The 20,772-nt window shown below is 49.3% G+C and overlaps 1 pseudogene across 1 annotated transcript in view; it reads left to right on the forward strand.

The window, feature by feature from the left end:
- Positions 1 to 8,023, forward strand: part of LOC111187449 (axin interactor, dorsalization-associated protein pseudogene) — a 32,269-nt pseudogene extending 24,246 nt beyond the window's left edge. The window contains exon 3 of the transcript XR_016395351.1: positions 1 to 8,023. This exon is cut by the window's left edge and continues 22,872 nt beyond it. The product of XR_016395351.1 is annotated as an axin interactor, dorsalization-associated protein pseudogene (transcript).
- The last annotated feature ends 12,749 nt before the right edge of the window (positions 8,024 to 20,772 follow it).

The raw sequence follows: 20,772 nt of genomic DNA on the forward strand, positions 1-20,772 counted from the left end.
GGATGTCTGTGTTGACTGACCTTTATTCCCCACCACCGCTGTCCTGTGACACTGACCAGACAGGTAAGGTAAATGCAGATGCTGTAGAAATCACCTGCCCTGCATCTTTCAAATCTTTATGGAACTAATTTCTGCAATGTCCTCCGGGGCACGGAATTGTTTTTAGGTTATTATCTTGGCTGTAGGAGGCCCTTTCCAGGACTCCGACTGGCCATTCCTACCATAATAGACATTATTCCTCTGGTAAGGGAAGCAAGACTGGCCAAATAGCCACAAGGTGTGTCTGGGATCCCACTTGACCCTCTGTGAGATGGACTCTGGCCAAGACTTATCTTCCTCCTGACCTCCCTAAGCCTCTCTGGCCAAAGAATCCTAGTACTCCAGGGATTAGGCTCAGATAAGCACCATTATCTACAAATGTGGCTTTCAGTAAAATGAGCACAGACTGAGATGAAAGAATCCAATTCCAGATCCTCTCATTTGCTAGGTGTATACCAGGCAAGATCCTTAAGCTTCCTGAGCCTGTTTGCTCATCGATAAATGAAAGCCAAAAATACTCTTCTGATAGTTCCTTGTTTGTGCTGCTGGGATAAAATTACGTACCAAGTGCTTTCCACACTGCCTAGAATATAGCCGAACGACCATCAATACCACTCGTTTCTTCTTCTGGAAAGTGTAAAGAGGAACAGAAATGTATATTACGTTTATTTGTATTTTAACAACCCACATTGTCAGTTTTTAATTATTCCTCATTTATTTCCAACTTTTGTTGTTTTTTAATAACATAGAATTTAGGGGTAGGAATTTAGGACTAGGTCACCCATCAAGTTGAAGGAATATTCTTACATGACAGATTGGATAGATTAAGTCCTCAAGAATCAAATGAATTGATCCTTATTTTCAAATAATTGAGCTATAAGATTTATCTTTTACTTCTATGTTTATGATTCAAAATTTTTATAGATTATACTCCATTTAAAGTCGATTTATCTTTTACTTGCTAATATATAATCTCTATCCCTAGCCTAGGATTTAATTTGGAAAAGTTTTTTTTTAAATGCATAACTCTAGAATATGTGTGCTTATGACCATAGCTGTTAGGAATGTGAATTGGTAAAGCATTTCTGTAGAGCAGATGTTATGGCTATTTAAAACAGATTTCAGTGGGAATTCCCTGGTGGTCCAGTGGTTAGGATTCCGAGCTCTCACTGCTGAGGAACTGGGTTCAGTCCCTGGTCGGGTAATAAGATCCCACAAGCCGTGTGATGCGGCCAGAAAACAAAACAAAACAACAACAACAAAAACCCCACAGATTTCGGGACTGCAACCTTAGAGTATATGACCCAGTGGGACTGGGGGAGGGGGCTGAAGAATTTGCATTTCTGACAAGTTCCCAGACGATGCCGGTCCTGAAGCTGCTGGTCCATAGACCACACTTTGAGAACTACTGATGTAGAGAATTCTGGTAACATTCACTTAAAGCCAGAAAAATATTCATAAACTGTGACCCAGGATAAATGAAGATGAGTAGCCCCCAGCCCATCACCTGCTTTGGAGGCTCTCCAGCTGACCCCCCCAGGACCTGCTACAGCCCCACCTGGTCATGCAGGGCACACCCCCAGCACTGAGGAGTGTGGTGAAGGCATGATCCACCCAGGGCAGCCCCAGGTTCTCAGGGTGTGGCCGGGGCAGCAGAGGGGAAGGGCAGTCAGGACCACATCCCAGCTCTCTGACCCTGCTTACGTTTTTTCTATTGCACTTATCAACATATATCATAGATTTGACTGGTTTATCGCATTTGTTGCCCGATCCCCTCACCTCTCATCAGAATGCAAGTTCCCTAGAGCAAGAATTTTTGTATATTTTGGGCAACAACAGTGTTTGGATCATAGCAGGTACTCAGTAAATATTGACTGACTATACCCATATGTCTGTATGTTCCTAGTACTATTTCTATAAGGATGCACAAGAAAATGGCAGCAGGCTTTCTGTGGGCAAGGGACACGGGGAAAGGACTGGGAGTGAGCACAACTTTCTACTGACTCTGTTCAGTCCTTTGAGTTTTTCCTACCAACTGTTAAGGTGACATGCCCAAGATGGAGTTGCTCATGCTAAACCCCACGTCACCAAACTGAAACTTATTTATACTTTTGGCTCTCCCTGAAATGGAATCTTAGCCCAGCCAATCAGGAATTGCCTGACCAGCACTAGGGAGGTCAGCTGCCTGGTCGACCTCTGCCTGCCGACCCCTAAAGGGAAGTAACGTTGCAATAACCAATCTGCTTTTTTGCCCGATATAACTTCTTGTTCCTGCTCCTCTGCGCCTATCCAGGTTTTTCATTTTGTACAGCTACTTGGGGCTCCTTTCTATCTGCCAGATTGGGTGCTGCCTGATTTGAATCGATTTTTGCTCAAATAAATTCTTAAAAATTGTAATATGCCTCAGTTTACTTTTTAACACCACATATGTCACCTAGCTTAAAAAAAGTTAGATCCCTATTATTGATTAGGAAGAACAAGTTGTAAGAGAAATGGGCATAATAGGAAAAAACTTAAGGAACACACTCACACTCACACACACACACACACACACACACACACACTTAAATATGGTTTGGTTAGTTAACACCTGAGACAGGCTTGAAGAAAAGTTCAGTGTTCACTGATCATACTCTTAAGTGGCCTGGACCTGAGGCCCTACCCCAGGCCCTCTCCCAGGCTCACTCCAGGGGGTCCCACAGGTCCTTTCCAGCCCTTTCTCCAGGCCCATGTTGTTTGCAAGTGTCAAGTAACCACAGTTAATAATTAATGAGGGAAAGAGAAGCCGGCCTGGGGCTGCTTCGGGAAAAAGAGAAAATCTCTAAGTCCAAGGAACTATAGGCCAGATGAGAATCCCGGTGTCCAAAAGGGACACAGAAGGAAACATTTAAAGAGAGAGAGAAAGGGGAGAAGCTGTGAACGAGATCCGACGTGATTTGTAAGCCTCTCCGCTGGGAACCGGGAGCTGGGTTGAGGGATTAGAAGAGAGAAGCCTCCAGGATCCCGAAGGAAGAAGGCCAGGTTGGATCTCCAGTAGAAGCAGCTTGGAACTGGGAGAGCCAGGTAGAAGGACCTACTAGAGACAGGAATTTCACAAAGAGGGACAATAAACTGGAACTGTTCTCCCGAACAAAGCCAGGAGCGGCTTCTACCTTGGGCAACTGCTGAGCTAGTTATTTATTCCATTAATATTTATTGGGCACATCATTGGGTCAGACCCTATGTCAGAAAAATCATTCTCATTAAATGCAGAAGACTTAAGTGACCTGAGACTGTCTTACTGGAGACTTTGTAGGAGGCACTGATACTCTCCCCAGCCTTCCTTGGAAGGTGGCAGAAAAGCGGAAGACCTTTCGCACCTCCCAGATGCGGGGACTCCAGGAGAGGGGCGCCTCCTTCCCTTGGGAAGCAGCTTCTGTGCTTGCCCAGCAGAGGGCAGCTGGAGCCTGGGCACCAGGATCCCAGCCACCTGCTCAGGAAACCAGACAGATGGGTACCTATCCCTCACTGCCCACTGCAGTTTGGGCGTGATGCCCACTTGCTGACGGCGGTGGCAGCCCTAGAGAAACAGGATGCACCAGGAGGCTGTAAAAAAAATGCTGTTTTGAATTCTCTCTAAGCTCTGTCGCTTCTGCATGGCGTATGCTCAGCCCTGGCGCCCTGCCACGCTCCCCCTCTCTAGCATACTGGGGCGAAGGATCATTTCCGTCTCATCCCAGGGCAGCCTGCTTGCCCCGTTTCTACTCACTATTCAAAAATCTGTTTTTTCCGGGGCATAGGATCCTAGAGCCCCATAGCTGGAAAAAAAAACTCGGGGGGCTGCTTTGTCCAGGAGTTGCCATTTCAAATAACTTCAGAGGCAGGCGGTGAGCCTCAATTTGTGATGCCGATTTAGGGCGAGACGGTGGGGAATTACAGCGGCGATGGTGAACCGGAAGCCCAGCCTTGTGCAAAAGCACCTCCGTTCACTTGTTTTTCTAATTGGGAAAAAATAAAACATGGCCCTGGGCTGAGTTGGGGTCCTGACTGCCAGGTCTGCCCCTTCATCTTACAGTGAGAAACTAAGGGGCGCAGAAGGGGGGGGAACTACTTGCCCAGGATAGGGCCCGACTCCCTTTCTCACCCGAATCCCGTCTCTTTCGTGTTGTTTGTCCCTTGGAGGCACAGGGTCAATATCAAGCTACAGTAGCTGGGGATGACTTGGGCTTCCAGCTCGCCCTGCCCCGCAGCTGCGGATTACTCTTGGATTGCTTCATTTCCTTCCCTGGCCACCGATCCCGTTTGGAGCAAGCAGCCTCGCCCGGAATACAGGGCACTCCTTTTCCTCGCGGTGAGTCACAGCCTCGGAGCTGACTTGCAGACAGCCTGACTCCGAGTAAGGATCCTCTCCTCCTACTGCTTTTTCCAATGAATACCTCCAGCTGTGGCGTTCGCTTCCTCTGGCCATCTCCCTCTGGCTGTGCACTTTTATTTACTCCGGTTTTACTCCTTGACGTGAGGTCCTACGGGGAAGTAGCCAGGGACCTTTCAACCTTGATTCCTCAGATCTCACCGAGAAATAAGGATTAGAAGCATAAGGTGCTGTTTTCCCATCAAGAGCTAAGGTCCCGGGGATGCTGCACTTGCTTGGTGTGGTTTTGCAAGCAAACCACTGAGTGTGGTTTTCTAAAAATCCAATCTTATATTTTCTTATTCAGGCAGCCTGGCATTGCTGCCCTCTCAGGAGAATCGGCAGGCCGCGGTGGGCTCGGTGGGGATGCTTCATTAGGGCACAAAACTTTCGCTTCAGCCTCCGAGTAGCAGGAAGTCCCAAGTAGCAGGAATGGGGACTGTGGCTCCATTATCAGGCATAGAGATACCTTTGGGACCTGGGCAAGGATTTATGCCAGCTCATTCTCACCATGACTAATCCCTTGAGGATTAGCACCAACTAACCCCATTGTCATGGAGCTCCTGCTTGCAACACCTCCCAAACTGAAGTGCAAAGATGACTAGGGTCCTGAGAATCTGGTCTCAAAAGAACATGGTCTTAAGAATATCATTTGAGGGCTTCCTTGGTGGCGCAGTGGTTGAGAGTCCGCCTGCCGATGCAGGGGACGCGGGTTCGTGCCCCGGTCCGGGAAGATCCCACATGCCGCGGAGCGGCTGGGCCCGTGAGCCGTGGCCGCTGAGCCTGCACGTCCGGAGCGTATGCTCCGAAACGGGAGAGGCCACAACAGTGAGAGGCCCGCGTACCGCAAAAAAAACAAAACAAAACAAAAAACAAACCCGAAGAATCCTTGAACCAGGGACAAACGCAACATCTGGTCCTCAAGCTGCTGCCTGCCCTCCCCCAACCCCCCCTCGGCCCCTGCCCCATGTCATCCCCTTTCTGAAACAATAGGAATAATCCCACATCTCCCACAGGGGAACATCCTCAGCTGGCCGCTTCTCAGAATCTTTCCGTTCCTGCCTGGCACCGTTGCCCCTGCGTCCTTCCCCAGCACCTGCTGAGAAGCCCCTGGCCCCGGGTGGCCACACCAACCCCTGCAGCTCTGTATTCACACCCCAACGCCCAGTTGGAAGCACTGGGACCCTGGGCAAGGCGGTGGCTTGGCAGGCGCTGGGCACACCCCTCTGTCAGTGTGGTTTTTCACATCCTGTCCTAGTGGTGTGTTTGTCTTTTCACCCCCGGATCCGGAGCTTAAGTGCAGGAACCAAGTCTTGCTTTTTTTCTCTACCCTAGAACAAGATACAGTTCTGGAGAGTATTTGTTTAATAGTTGATGGATGTTTTCCCTTAAAGCAATGTTTCTTAGACTTAAAACCACAACCTCAGTAAGACATATTTTTTACATTATGATCCAATTTACACACTCATCCACACATGTATATAATTGAAATAAGAGTTTCAAGAAATAATACTTACTATGTTAGATGCGCTTTGATATTTTCTCTTCTATTTCATTTTGTTCCTCAACGCTTTGTTGGGACTTGGCAGGTGGAAAGCCGCTGTTCAAGAGCATGAAGGGAGAAGAGCTTCCCTTGCAGCCAGGACCAGATTAGGATTAGAGTGTAAAGAGATGAGGGCCTCAGCCAGCTCTGACGTGCAGACAGAGGTCTTGGCCTCATTATCAAGCAGAGGCCCAGGTAGGGTTAGTGGGTACATGCTGGACGTCACACTCCGGGCAGTACCTGGGCCTGGGCGTGCCCTTTGCAGCGTTCTCGTTCAGTCTTTTCTATCTTTCCTTCATTCCTTTAACGGGGCCACCTCCACCTCACAAAGACTTCCTCTCACTTGGCTTGGGGCATCACTTATTTTTCGTGCATACCTCTGTGATTGATCTTATCACGCTGGCCTGTGATGCAATTCCTTTTCACACGGCTGGCTGCTCACCTGAGTGCCTGGAGGGCCCCTGGCCTGGGAAAGCCACCCAACAGGACTGCCTTGTGTGAATGAGGAGAGATGAAGGACTGCTCTCAGGGGGTCCGCGGGTGTCACCTCTTCCTCACGGCTGCTGGGTCGGGAGTGGCCGAAGGCTCCGAGCTGCTGCAGGAAGGGCAGGCCGTGGCAGGAGCTGCCCAGGGGCAGTGACTGGAGTTCAACAGTGAATTTCCAAAACTCGGTTATCTCTTCACTTTGTCCAGGAACCTCACAACTTAAGAAATCAAGACGATAAATCTGGGCTTAGGGTGAACTTTGGTGCTGAGGCAGGCTCTGAGGACTGGGGTTCCTGGAGCCCTGATTACAGTGGCGGATGACCGCCAACTCAGGGCCTGGCACTGAGGGTCTGAATGTGACCCAGGTCACTCGCTGCTGGTAAAGCCAACCCCGGGGCCTTGGAGCTTCCTCTTCCCTCTTGCCGTGCCTCGCTCTGAGCAGAGGTTGTGTATAAAACTGCGTGGGAGGGCAGTCAGTGCTGTGTCTCCACCTCCCATGCCAATGTACCAATATTCTGGGTAGAAAGTGTTTTGGGGACTGTCAGGAATGACATAGATCGTGAAACATAAATAATACATAAATCGCATCACGTTGGAAAATGTAAGTCACGGTTCTGCTGGTCCTGTGCTGGCGGTAACCACACATCTTCCACGCAGAAAGAAACAACAAACACAGAGCTCCACTCCATAGAGAGCTCGCCACCTCAGGAAGGAACCGGGGTGAGAACATCCCAGAACATTCCAGCTGGCTGCCGCCTGTGTCTGGGCCTCACTTGCTTTGCGTCTTTGCTCTTTCAGTGCCTTTTAAGAGGACAGCATCGTGCCGTCTGCCAAGGGGTACGAAGTTCAGTTTTTTTTTTTAAATGAATTTCAGCAACAGGATAGATTAAAAACAGACACAGAACCAATGACTGTTCCTCTTAACTGTTTACCTAGCTCTGTCCTCTCCTTGTTGCCTTGTTTGTCACACAAAAAAGAGAACCTGGCCCTTGTTCCTCAGGAGCTCATGGTGTTTAAGACAGGTAAGGTGGGAAGGCCTCCAGGCGAGGAGCACAGAGGGGTCTCAGCCCTGTGGTTTCGGGAAGCGACTGACACCTTCTGAGCCCCAGTTTCTTCTCGGCCTTGGAATTAGGTTGACTGTACTGCACCCAGGCCTGCTGGGAGGAGGGAAACGAGGGGACATAGGTGGCAGCAGCTGAGGTTTGTGAGAAGTCGGTAACTTTCTCAGGTGACGTTGGAGCCTGTTGCCTTCTGAGTGCGGAAGGAAGGTGGTAGTGAAGAGCCAGACTGGGCCGACTGTATTTTTCCCGTGGTGAATCCGTGGAAAAGAGAGCTGCATGGACAGAGAAGGGCCCCGGCCAGCCAGAACCGTCCGGAGTGTGTCCTGGCATTGGTCGTGCGGGGAGCCTTCGTGAAAGTCATGGCCTAACAGATTAGTCTGGGCACCTGTGTAGCTCGGCTGGAAGCCGGGTGAGGCTGGGGGCTGGGGAGTAGGGGCGAGTGGCTGCACTGAGGGAGGAGAGAGTGAGGGGAGGGGCAGGTGTGAGAGAGTGGCCACGGGAGGACTCAAAACTGGGTTTCCCTGTGCTCTGTCAGCCCCCTCCCGCCTCCCCCCTCCCCCCCTCCCCCCCTCCCCCCTCCCCCCTCCCCCCTCCCCCCTCCCCCCCTCCCCCCCCCCCGCCCCCAAGTCTTTCTCTCTGTCTTTGCCTTTCTCCTCCGGGTCCTTCTTTTTTTTTTTTTTTTTTTTTAACCATTTATTTATTTATTTGGCTGCACCGGGTCTTGGTTGTGGCATGCAGGATCTCTAGTTGCGGCATGCAGGATCTTTTAGTTGTGGCATAGCGGGATCTAGTTCCCTGACCAGGGATCGAACCCAGACCCCTGTATTGTGAGCGCAGAGTCTTAACCACTGGACCACCAGGGAAGTCCCCGTCCGGGTCCTTCTGTCTCCACACCACCCCTACTCCCCACATCCACCCTGTGTGTCCTTCTACCACCCAGGTCAGTGCGTACGTGAGGCTCAGCCAGTGCTTCAGACGATGCAGCTGCTACCCAGTGGGTGCTCCCTGGGTGCCGGGGGCCGGGCTGGCTCTGACTGGGTCATGAGCGGGAGGGGCATGCCACCCTTTCTTTAGTGTGTGAGTGAGAAAAGCGCCTGCTGGCTACACCTCACAGGAAGCTCAAGTCAAAGGGTAGCACCTGACATCAGTTGCGGCGGTGACGCCTCTGGGCTGCTGGGGCCGGTGGCTCCTTCTACCCAGGGCCAAGGAAATCAGGTCACGCTGCCCCTCTTCCCTCTGCTAGACGCTGAGGCACCGACTGCTGCCTCTGGGGCATCGAAGAAATATTCGTGGACTAGCCGGCCAGGGCAAGGTACCTGGGTGAGGGTCTCCAACTGGTGGCCCACAGGGCCATCCCCCCTGCAGATGGCTTTTGTTTGGCCCACACAGGCCCTCTCACTCTGTTACACATCTCCCTTGTCCCCTCTCTGCCTCCTGTATTTGCCTGCCTTGTCTCGCCACCGAGCTTATGAATTTACCAACCCCACCCTAAGAAACACAAAGATGCTCCAGGAGCTTCTGACATGGCTGGGAAAATGAGACAAACATACAGGCCAAGAGGACTGAGCATGCCAGACCCAGTGTGTAGGACAGCCATCCTACTTCTGGAGTTTAGACGAGAGATCTCCCATGGAGGTCATGATAGAGGAATGTACAGAGGTGAGTTGCACACTGAGCCTCGCTGGAAGAGGAATGTTGGGATGGAGACTAGGGAGGAATGTTCCAGGAAGGGGAAGGACCGGAGGAGACCGCCTGGAGAAGTTTCACCTGGCTGGGCTTCATTCCACACGCAGCAGGGGGCACCTCTGAGGTGTTTGCATAAGGGAGCAATGATGGTGGCACAGAACAATTCAAGGAAGGTAGCAGGGGCGGGGACAGGGGTGGGAGCTGAAAAGAGGTACCAGTTTGGGAGGAAGTTTGAAGGATGTAAAGACCAGGCAGTGTGCAAGCTGAAGGATCCAAGGACACTAAGCTTGAAGCTTCAGAGCATCACAGAGACAAAGCTCTTGAATCATGGAGATGGAGAAGTCGTGAGAAGGCAGCTGCCTGGGGTGGGGTGAGAAGTTGAGAAATTTTGATTGAAATGTGTTACATTTGATGGATGAAAAAGGTAGCAGGCATTTAGAACCGTGGACCCAGAGATGGAGGTGGTGATTTAGGGCGGCAGTGGATTAGAGCAAGAATCCCAAGGGAGATGTGGGGGGGGGGGGAAAAAGAAGAGAGAGGGAGAGGCATTGGGGAAGAAGACGGGCGTGGAATCGGAGAGGGAGAGCAGAGAGGACAAGCTTAAGAAAGAGGTCCACTGACATCATCAAGTGCAGAGGATTCAGGAAAAGCAGAGCAGAGCAAAGGCTGGGGTCTGGAGCCAGGGAGTGGCAGACGTTTTGGCAGGTGTGGAGAAGACGGCCACATATGTCACAATCAGAGAGACAGCACCGGTGGAGAAGAGGCTCCTTATCTCAAGGAGCTCGTGGTAGATACAAGTGATGTCACCGATACCGACACCGGCTTGTGAAGGAAGGTACAGCATTCAAGCGGAGTACTGGCGACCTGTGCTCAAAAGACCTAAACTTCCCCCACCCCTTGGATTTCACGGAAGGATTTTGAAAGGCAACATTTGGGGTGAGAACTGCGGGGGGCATGACTTTCTTCTGATTGGCTGGTGGTGAGGTAACAGGGTGATGTTTCGGGAATCTTAATCATCAACCTTCAGGTTCCAACCAGTCTGGGGTCTACTGCCTGGGCTCAGCATGTAGCCACCGTCCTCCACCTGGGTGGCAGGGGGAGCGGGGGTGGCGGTGGAGGTCTGAGTTTCCGCCGAAGGTAGTGTCACGTTGTGACGTATATCCCTCGAGGACTCTGGGATATAGGGCTAGGACTGGGATACAGAACGTGGACTCTGTTTTTTCGCTGAACTACTGTCATTACTTTTCTTAACTGCTTTTCCTTTGTTTTTGCATTCCCTCACTTCTCTGCTAAGTAACTCCTTGTTCCTGCTCTGGAACTCAGGGAAGTTCTAGGAGTCTAAAGCCTTTTTCTACAAACAGGAAATGGGGGACACGGAGGGGCTTTTGTATCTGGGAGAGCGCCGTAGGGTCCTGCTCGGTTGTGACAGTAAGAACAAAAGGAGAGTCCTGGAAGTTTGAAGGCAGAAGGAGATAATGGTGAGAAAAGTACTGAATCTGCTACGGAGAGATGATAAAATGAAGAAAGGGCTCAGACGCGGTGGAGGGGGTGGATGGAGACGCCAAGCTTGGATTTCACAACGGGCTGCATGCCCTCACCCCTCATCTCGGGCCCGGCCCTGGGTCCCCCCACTGTCTGTGCCCCTCACTCTTGGACTTGGGCAGCAGAGGGAAGTCGGGCAGCTGTTCAGGTGAGGCACTTTGGGGGAAAGGCGGGGGTGTTCTTAGCTCAGCATTGGGACCCAGAGCACCAGCATCGATTCCTTTTCCCTCTGGCCCTGGATTCCACTCTCCTTTCTCTCTCAGGGGCCCCCATTAGAACTGGTAGTGATTGTCCAGAGGGTTGGAAACGTCCGTGAAGCCCTCTGATTGGCCCCCATTTTAGGCTCCCCAGGCACAAGCAGACAGACAGGAAGTAAAAGTGGGTAACCACGAGGAAGGGGGGCGGGGTGAGGCCTGGGTTAATCATCACAGTTCTTGGCAGCAAGTTCTCAGCCAGCCTTTGCTGTGGTGGCGAGTGACTACAGATTTAAAGTTCTCTTGGTGGCAGAGTCTGTCTCTTCACGATCTGGTTACCCACGCTGACCCCACAACGAGCACCAGGCCAACAGGCCCTGTGGATATAGGAACATCAACAAGCAAGGAGGTGCCTTCGAGGATGACCTCACTGGAAAAGCAAACATACACCCCCGGCGGGGGAAGGAGATGCATGTTCACAGCTGGGCTGGGGAGGCTGCTCTAGAGACTGCAGGGCAGGAAGGGAAGACGGATGGATGAAGGAGAGTGGTCTTGGTCTACACTGCGAGGCACAGTGTGAAGGGGAAGACAGATTTGTGCAGGAATGACAAGTAAAGAGCTGGAAGGAGAAAAAAAAAAGCCTACTGCTGGGGATGAGGGTCCAAAGGTCTCATTCTGAAAGAAGTTCTGACTGTGGGTAAAATGTTATCTAACGGTACTGCACGCTACAGAGAAAGTGTTCTTGAACAGAAGAGTTGGTTGATGTGGCCAACTTCATTACCTTCTTATTTTAAGAAACTGCTGCAGCCACCCCAACCTTCAGTAGCCGCCACCCTGATCAGTCAGCGGCCACCGGCATCGAGGCAAGACCCTCCACCAGCAAAAGGATTATGACTTGCTGAAGGGTCCGGTGATGGTTAGAATTTTTTAGCAATAAAGTTTTTTTTTTTTTTTTGCGGTACGCGGGCCTCTCACTGTTGTGGCCTCTCCCGTTGCGGAGCACAGGCTCCGGACGCACAGGCTCAGCGGCCATGGCTTATGGGCCCAGCCGCTCCGCGGCATGTGGGATCTTCCCGGACTGGGGCACGAACCCGCGTCCCCTGCATCGGCAGGCGGACTCTCAACCACTGCGCCACCAGGGAAGCCCTAAAGTGTTTTTTACATTAAAGTATGTACATTGTATTTTAGACACAGTGCTATTGCACACTTAATGGACTACAGTATAGCGTAAACATGACTCCTATGTGCACTGGGAACCACCCCGCCCCCCAAAAAAGGTCTCATTCTGACAGAGAGTTCAGAGATGCTAAAGAGGGAGATTGATATTGATGAAGGAGACGTAGGTGGGCCATTAGGCCACTGACCACGTGTGACCCGAAGGAGATCTAAAACATCCTGGGCCTTGAAACTGGCATTTTCTCTTATAGGCTTACAGGTGGACACCTAACTCGTAGTTTCGCAATACCCTATAAATGAGAACATTCACATAGCCTATAACCCAGCTACTCCACCCGTGCTAGGACACACACGCACGGACACATACACCTTATGATGGACTATTATGCAGATTTTAAGGGAAAAGAATCAGGGAGCTCTATATGCAAAGTATCTAAAAATGTTAAGAGAAAAGAATCAGGGAGCTCTATATGCAAAGTATCTAAAAATGTTAAGAGAAAAGAATCAGGGAGCTCTATATGCAAAGTATCTAAAAATGTTAAGTGAAAACAACCAGTTGTATAACTGTGTGGTAGAATTTCACTTGATTAAAAAAAGAAACATGGTACGTATTTTATAGTATAGAAAAACATAAATACTTTCTATGTGTCTATCACAGGAATTTTTTAAGAAACCACTTTGTTGAGGTATGACAGACATACAAAAATCTGTACATATTTAATTATATTAAATGATGTCATGAGTTCACAAGGAACTGTTAATAGCAGTTATTTTGGGGGTTAGATTAGAAAATTGGGGTTCTAAGTAGGGGCACTTTTAACTTGAAACTCTTCTGTATGGTGTATTTTTTTAATTTAATTTTTAAAAATTAAAAAAAATTATTTCATATTGGAATATAGTTGATTAACAATGTTGTATTGGTACAGCAAAGTGATTCAGTTATACATATATGTGTATCTATTCTTTTTCGAGTTCTTTTCCCATTTAGGTTGTTACAGAATATTGAGTAGAGTTCCCTGTGCTATACAGTAGGTCCTTGTTGGTTATCTATTTTAAATATAGCAATGTGTACATGTCAATCCCAACCTCCCAAGCTATCCCTTCCCCCCATCCTTCCCCCCTTGGTAACCATAAGTTCAATCTCTAAGTCTGTGAGTCTGTTTCTGTTTTGTAAATAAGTTTATTTGTACCAGTTTTTTCTTTTTAGATTCCACATATAAGTGAAATCATATGATATGTCTCTCTCTGTCTGACTTACTTCTCTTAGTATGATAATCTCAGGTATCCATGTTGCTGTAAATGGCACTATTTCATTCTTTTTAGTGGCTGAGTAATATCCTATTGTATACATGTACCACATCTTCTTTTTTTTTTTTTTTTTTTTTTTTCTTTCTTTTTTTTTCTTTTTTTTTTCTTTTTTTTTTTTTTCTTTTTTTTTTCTTTTTTTTTTTCACATCTTCTTTATCTATTCATCTGTCATGGACATTTAAGCTGCTTCCATGTCTTGGCTGTTGTAAACAGTGCTGCAATGAACATTGGGGTGCATGTATCCTTTCGAACCATGGTTTTCTCTGGATATATGCCCAGGAGTGGGACTGCTGAATCATATGGTAGCTCTATTTTTAGTTTTATAAGGAACCTCCATACTGTTCTCCATAGTGGCTGCACCAATTTACACTCCCACCATGTATGGTGTAGTTTTTAACATCTGAACGTATTATTTAGCTTGATTGTTTTTTTAGTGACCACAGTTTGCGAACTAAATAGTCAGAATGCAAATTTGATAAATATGAATTCTTTTTTTTTGGCTGCGTTGGGTCTTCGTTGCTACGCGGGGGGCTTTCTCTAGTTGCGGTGAGCGGGGGCTGCTCTTCGTTGTGGTGCGCAGGCCGCTCATTGCAGTGGCTTTTCTTGTTGTGGAGCACGGGCTCTGGGCACACAGGCTTCAGTAGTTGTGGCGCGCAGGCTTCAGTAGTTGTGGTGCACGGGGTTACTTGCTCCGCAGCATGTGGGATCTTCCTGGACCAGGGATCGAAACCGTGTCCCCTGCATTGGCAGGTGGATTCTTAACTACTACGCCACCAGGGAAGTCCAAATATGAATTCTTATGGGGACAATGGAACAGAGGTCTCTCCTTTTGCTCTCTCTCCCTTATCTGGCCTGAAAGCCTCACCCCTGAAAGTTGCTCCTCTGGTTTACATTGGAGGCAACCCTGGGTGGTGGGAAGAACGCTGGGTTTTGAGTCATTCATCCAGGGCCTACCAGGGCATCCTGTACCAGCCAGCATTCCAGGCCCTGCTCCACCACTTACCGTGTGGCCATGGGCTCTCAGATTCTCATTTCCCTGTACAGTAGGGTAATAATACTTGTTCTGCCTACATTACACAGTTGTGAAGATGAAACAATGCTTTTGAAGGTACCTGGAGGGTAAGAGCCCTACACAAATATTCAAGGTTTTCAGAAATCATCGTCAGAGGCATTATCCAAGGTCACGGTGAAAAAGTTCAATTCCCTGCAGATGGCGGGTATGGAATAAGTTAACTGGACAGTCCTGAAATGAATATATTCGGGGGTAACAGTAGGTTGCCCGCAGGAATAAAGTCACTTTTAGAAAAGAAAACTGGGAAGCAGTGACTTTCCTGGTGGTCCAATGGGGAAGACTCCGTGCTCCTGATGCAGGGGTCCCGGGTTCGATCCCTGGTCGGGGAACTAGATTCCGCATGCATGCCGCAACTGAGTGCACATGCTGCAACTAAAAGATCCTGCAGGCTGCAATGAAGATCCCGCGAGCCGCGACAAAGACCCAGTGCAGCCCAAATAAATAAATATTTTTTTAAAAAAAGAAAGAAAACTAGGAAGCATCTGTGCATAGTGGATGAGACCACCAACTCCAGAAGCATTTCATCTTAACAGATGGTAAGTGCAGTATATAGAAAATTGGGGGACACCCAAATCCAATTCGTATCCAAGTGTATTGAGTGCTCGCTAAATGCCAGGTATGCGCCAAGCACTTTACTTATTTAATCCTTATAACAACCCTATTATCTCCACTTTACAGAGGAGGAATGTGGGGCACAGGGAAGCGAGGTAATTTGCCTAAGGTCAGAGCAGGGAAATGGTAGAGCAGGATTCATTTCAGATAGTCAGCCTAGGTGCTGAACTACCCCTTAGCTAAAATGCTCGGAGTGCTTGCTCAGGAAGATCAGATTTAAAATAGAAAATAGTGGTGGCTTTTCAACATCCGACTGAAAAGGAAGGTATTAACGTATTGTTTCCAAACTGTCCAGATAACAAGAATCATTATTCTTCTTGTAATTGCTTCTCAAACTGTAACGTGCCTATGAGTCCCATGTGGACCTTGTTAAAAATGCAGATTCTACATACAGAACAGACTTGTGGTTGCCAAGTGGGGTGGGAGGAGGGTTGGGAGTTTGGGATTAATAGATGCAAACTATTATATATAGGATGGATAAACAACAGGGTCCTTCTGTATAGCACAAGGAACTGTATTCAATAACTTGTGATAAACCATAATGGAAAAGAATATGAAAAATGTATGTGTATGTATAAATGAATCACTTTGCTGGTCAGCAGAAATCAACACAACGTTGTAAATCAACTATACTTCAATAACAAATTTTTTTAAATGCAGATTCTGATTCTGCAGGTCTGGGGTGGGCCTGAGGTTCTGCCAGCTCCTTTGTTGCTGGTCTGCAGACCACACTTGGAGAAGCAAGGCTCTAGGCAGAGGGAAATTGGAAATGGATCTCCCCACTGAAAACGAAGAAACTGGGCTTTGTTAGAACCTCAGTCTCCCGTGAGGCAGTTCCCAACAGCTGAAGCCCCTCCGAGCCCCCAAACATCTGAATTTCTGGGCCTGCGGGGCCGGTCGCTCCCCTAACAGACAGCTTTTTCTCCAGCTGTACCCACTGAGCCCTGGCAGGCTCTTCTTGCAGAGCTTTCTCTTGCTGAGGGGATCAGATGAGTGAGGGACCCTGAGCCAGCTGGGGGATGCCCATGGAGAGCAGGGGGCAGCCTCCTGTGCTCTGGAGATGTCAGCTGAGAGAAGAACGATGAATCAGAGTGACCTGGATGATGAGCTGTGTGGGCTGGAACAGGAGTGGGAGGTCTGAGGCGGGTGGAAGGTTGACTTTGCCTTCTCGGCTGTTGTGCTCAGGGCTGGTCCTCGGTGTGAAATTCTGGGTGTAAGGAGTTTGTGTTTTGTGAGGGCGAGGGCTGGTCAATCTTGTTGCTCTGCCAGATCCATACTAGACTTCTGTTCAACAAGTGAAAGAATGAAGAGCTGCGGAAGCAATGGAGCGTCTGAGGCCATTACCCTCTACCCAGTCTGTGGGAGGGCTGTGTGGATGACTCACGTCCTGCCGCCCACTCACTTTCTCAGCCTAAAGCCATGTGTCCAGGGGCACGGTGACAGCGAGCTGACCCCTTGTCCCTTCTGCCACAGAAGTGTCGTTACATACAGTTCCTGAGTTTCCAGCAAGTTGCCTTTCTTCCGTGCTTTCCTGGTAAGAGCTGAGAAAGTTGGGCCTTGGGGAAAATGGAGTCCAGGGTGAGGTCTCCAGAGAGGCCTTTCTGAAGAAGTGTCCAGGAACAAAGGGCTTGATCGTTTTTTTAGTGACCACAGTTTGTGAACTAAATAGAATGCAAATCTGATAAATAGGAATTCTTTTTTGTTGTTGTTTCGTTTTGGTTTTTTTTGGCTGCGTTGGGTCTTCGGTGCTGCCCCCTCTGTCTGGGTCCTATGCCACAACACGCCCAAGTGTGTGAACTCAAAACCAAAGGGAAGAGACCAGGGATGAGCAGTCGGAAGGAGGCACATAAAGTCTGGAGTGGGTGGACTAGTCCCCCACCCCTTGTGTTGGCAGAGGAACAGACTGACCCGTTTGTCTGGGCCAAACAAAATCCAGCTCTTTATGGCTGTGGGATGCTGGCCTGAGGCAGCTCTCCACATCAGAGCTTGTCTGTGTGGGTGTTTGAAAGCGTCCCTCCCCTACATTCCCTCTCTCTCCGGAACTGTCCCTGGACCTCGTGGGGGCAGAGCCACGGATACTGGGTGGCCAGTCCTGTTTGATGGGGAGTGAGGAAATATTTGACGATGGAAGCCAGCCACATTCACAGCAGGTGGGAGTGTGGTGGTGGGATGGTGATGTGTGGTCCTTACTTGAATCATTATTTTGAACCTATTTCTGTAGGTATTGACTATAGCTGGGTACAAGGCAGGTTCCCTTTCTTTCTTTTCTCTCTCTCTTTTTTTTTTTTTTTGGCTGCGCCAAGCAGCTTGCATGAGATCTCAGTTTCCCGATCAGGGATTGCACCCAGGCCACAGCAGCGAAAGCCCAGAATCCGAACAACTAGGCCACCAGGTAACTCCCCCATGTTTCTTTTCTTGAGAAGTCTGAAAGAGAACAGAGTTTTCAGCAACTATAAGACATGGTCAGGCCATTGCATCAACTTTCTTTTTGGGAAGAATATGTGCTTTGACTTCCTGCCTCTTCTTACTCTAGAGAAAAGGAGGACAATCTTTTTTTTTTTTTTTTTTCTTCCGGTACGCGGGCCTCTCACTGCTGTGGCCTCTCCCATTGCGGAGCACAGGCTCCGGACGCGCAGGCTCAGCGGCCATGGCTCACGGGCCCAGCCGCTCCGCGGCATGTGGGATCTTCCCGGACCGGGGCACGAACCCGTGTCCCCTGCATCGGCAGGCGGACTCTCAACCACTGCGCCACCAGGGAAGCCCGGGAGGGCAATCTTGAAGTCAGGTCTCCTAGAAATGCCCTTTTCTATTCTGGCAGGGTTGGAAGAGGCTTAAAGTACAGGCTGTAAAAGCAACAGAGTTAACAAAAATAAAGAGGAAAGAAGGGGGAAGTAAACGGGTTAAGTGAAAAGAAGAGTTACCACCTAAGGGCATCCTATTTGCCTCTGCCCTTACTGACAGCCAGGGAAAAAGCACTTAAAGACTCGAAGTTTGTGGGGTTCTTCACTGGTTTAACTGTTGCTTCATTCTCTGTGTCTCAGTTTCTTCGTCTGTAAAATAAGGTAAAAGTACGTCAAGACAGGTTTATTAGAGCATCACGTGAGCTAATGCACGCAGAGCATCTGAAACTGCCTGGCGCAGAGTAAACGGGGTAGATATTACCACTACTTCATTCATTTGTGACTGCAGTCGAGTGGAGGGGAGTGGTGGGTAGAGAAGAGGTGGTTTTCCTTTACTCAAAGGCTCCCACCTTCTTCTCCCTGAATGTTCCTCTCCCCTCTCCCATCCAAGTCCTAATGGATGGCCTCTGAAACTTCCTTGGATCCCAGTCTGGCTCCACAGTGTTCCCATTCCCCACTGCAGTCCCCCCTCCTCCAAGCAGACCCTTTCCAGGAGGCTTCCTTCCTGCTCAGTGAATGGTGACCTCAGATGCATTTCTCTGACTGCAAGCGTCTCTGAGCTCAGAAAGTGCAGAAGTGGTACTGCCTCTTCCTTTTGTCCATGCTTCTGCAGGTCTGGAGGGGCTGGTGGGTCAGCTTTCCCAGCTCTCTACAATTTAACTCCACCCATGGAGTCAGTGAGAGATGGAAGCATCTCCAAGAAAACTCCAAACCCATAGTGCCCAGGTTGCTGTTCAGCGGCACACGGCAGGCTGTCTTGTTCAATTCTTTTTGGCTGCACTGCATGGCTTGTGGGATCTTAGCTCCCTGACCAGGGATCGAACCTGGGCCCTCGGCAGTGAGAGCACAGAATCCTAACTACTGGACTGCCAGGGAATTCCCTGTTCAATTCTCTTTGAGGTGAGGGTGGGTAAGGGACCCTTAAGCTCCTGGGCTCTGTGGCAGGGACTCACCAAAGATCCTGGGGGCGGTCAGGGTCTGAGCCAGGCCAGGCCTCTCACTCCTAGGCCAGCAAGCCCACTCATGTGCCCTGAGACACAAACTATACCCCATCCCACCACGCCAGGGCCCCGGCAGAGGGCCCCAGTTTCTCGTGGCCCCCCATTCTTTATCAGCAATGGGAGAAGTCTGAAAGAGCGTGGCCTGGATGGCAACTCTGCCATGTGACACACAGTTCCTTTTAAACATGAGCTCTGCACAGTAGGCCTTCAGCTAGATACTGAATTCAGTAAGAGTGCCCAGATCACACCAGCCACGGAGTAGACATCCTTTCAGAGGACTTTATGTACATTGATTGAGTCCTCACAACAGCCCTAGGAAGTAGCAACTCTTAACCTCTCCCCTTTACAGATGAGGAAACTGAGGCATAGAAGGTACTTGCCCATGGTCATGTGACTAGTGAGTAGCAGAGCAGGCAGTTCGGCTTTATTGTCCATACGTTAAACCACTAGACCAACTGGCTTCCCTAGGGTCCGAGATTCTAACAGAGAACGCCTTGATTCTAACAGAGAAACATTATCATTGGGATCTCTGCCCTCTTTCCTGTGTTCAGCCGTAAGGTCAGAACCAGCGCCATTTGTGTGTGAATTGGTGGTCCTCATTTTTTCCATCTTTTTGCATTTCCAAGGCACTGTAACTTCTCTCCATAGGCAGAGCCCTAGCTCTTCTCCCTAATGGGAGGATAAGGCGTCCCAACCATGGTAAGTCCAGGTCTCTAAGGGCTGTACCCCACAGATCCTCTCTCCCCAGGTGAGGCAGCCAGGACCCCCCCCCCCCGCCCCCGCACGGCCTTCGGCCTTCAACCCCCCAGGTCCTTTTACAGCCTGGTTCACTCTGAGTGTCCTCCTAAGGAGGAAGGGTAGAACCCTTCTAGAGCCTGAAGATGTTCACAGAATTCATTTGTGTCGCAGGGGGAATCTCCTGAATCTCTGCCCTGGCACTCTCCTCAACCCACCCCAGGAGGCCTGGACTGTGCTCTTGCCTTGATAGATATGCCCCACGGCTGCCCCACGGCCTTCAATAGACATTGTCCAGCAAGTGTTTGCCCACTTAAAGAGCTAGTACCACAGACCAGCAAAAGTAGACATAATGGACAGAATGCAAAAAACACATACTGGGAAAAGTTCCAGGCAATTGCCTTAATAACTGCTTTGAAAATTATCGTTTTCAATGGCAGAACACTAAGGACCTTTAACAGACCAGTCCTTTATTTTTTTTTCATAACCTTGAAATGAAGTAAAGGTGGAAGGAGGAGTACAATTTAAGGTGTCAGAATTACATCAGATTTGCACCCCAGGGTCAGTGCTCCTGGACACGCACTTTCTTTTTTTTGGACATGACCTTTGGACTTAGAGCTTTGTAAGTAACTCATATAACTCCACCAGATTTTCTAGGCAGGTCAGAGGATACTCCGGTGGAGTTTACGCCTCCATAGATGACCCGGACATAGCAACGATTTACAGCGTCTTCGTTCCTGCTAATCAGTGCCCAGCTGCTAGAGACGGCAGAAGGTGGGGAGGGCTCCAGAACATTCTAAGCCTGGTAAATATTTCTGTTGGGAATTCTTTAATCGCACTACAACTCTGACAAGAGACCATGACCTTAATCTCCCTTGGCATGACTGGTTCGTCTTGAACTTAAGCCAGATAGTGAAATGCCCCTAAATGTGCAGAGCAAATCTCACTAATGTCAAAACTACATTATATACCACGTAGGGGGACCAGAAATCCATCTGTCTCAAAATAGGAAAGCTTCCGGGATGCA

This window comes from Delphinapterus leucas, chromosome 13 (genome assembly GCF_059928025.1).
Source record: "Delphinapterus leucas isolate spDelLeu-1000000601 "Yukka" chromosome 13, BTC_Dleu_Yukka2, whole genome shotgun sequence".
NCBI classification, from domain to species: Eukaryota; Metazoa; Chordata; class Mammalia; order Artiodactyla; family Monodontidae; genus Delphinapterus; species Delphinapterus leucas.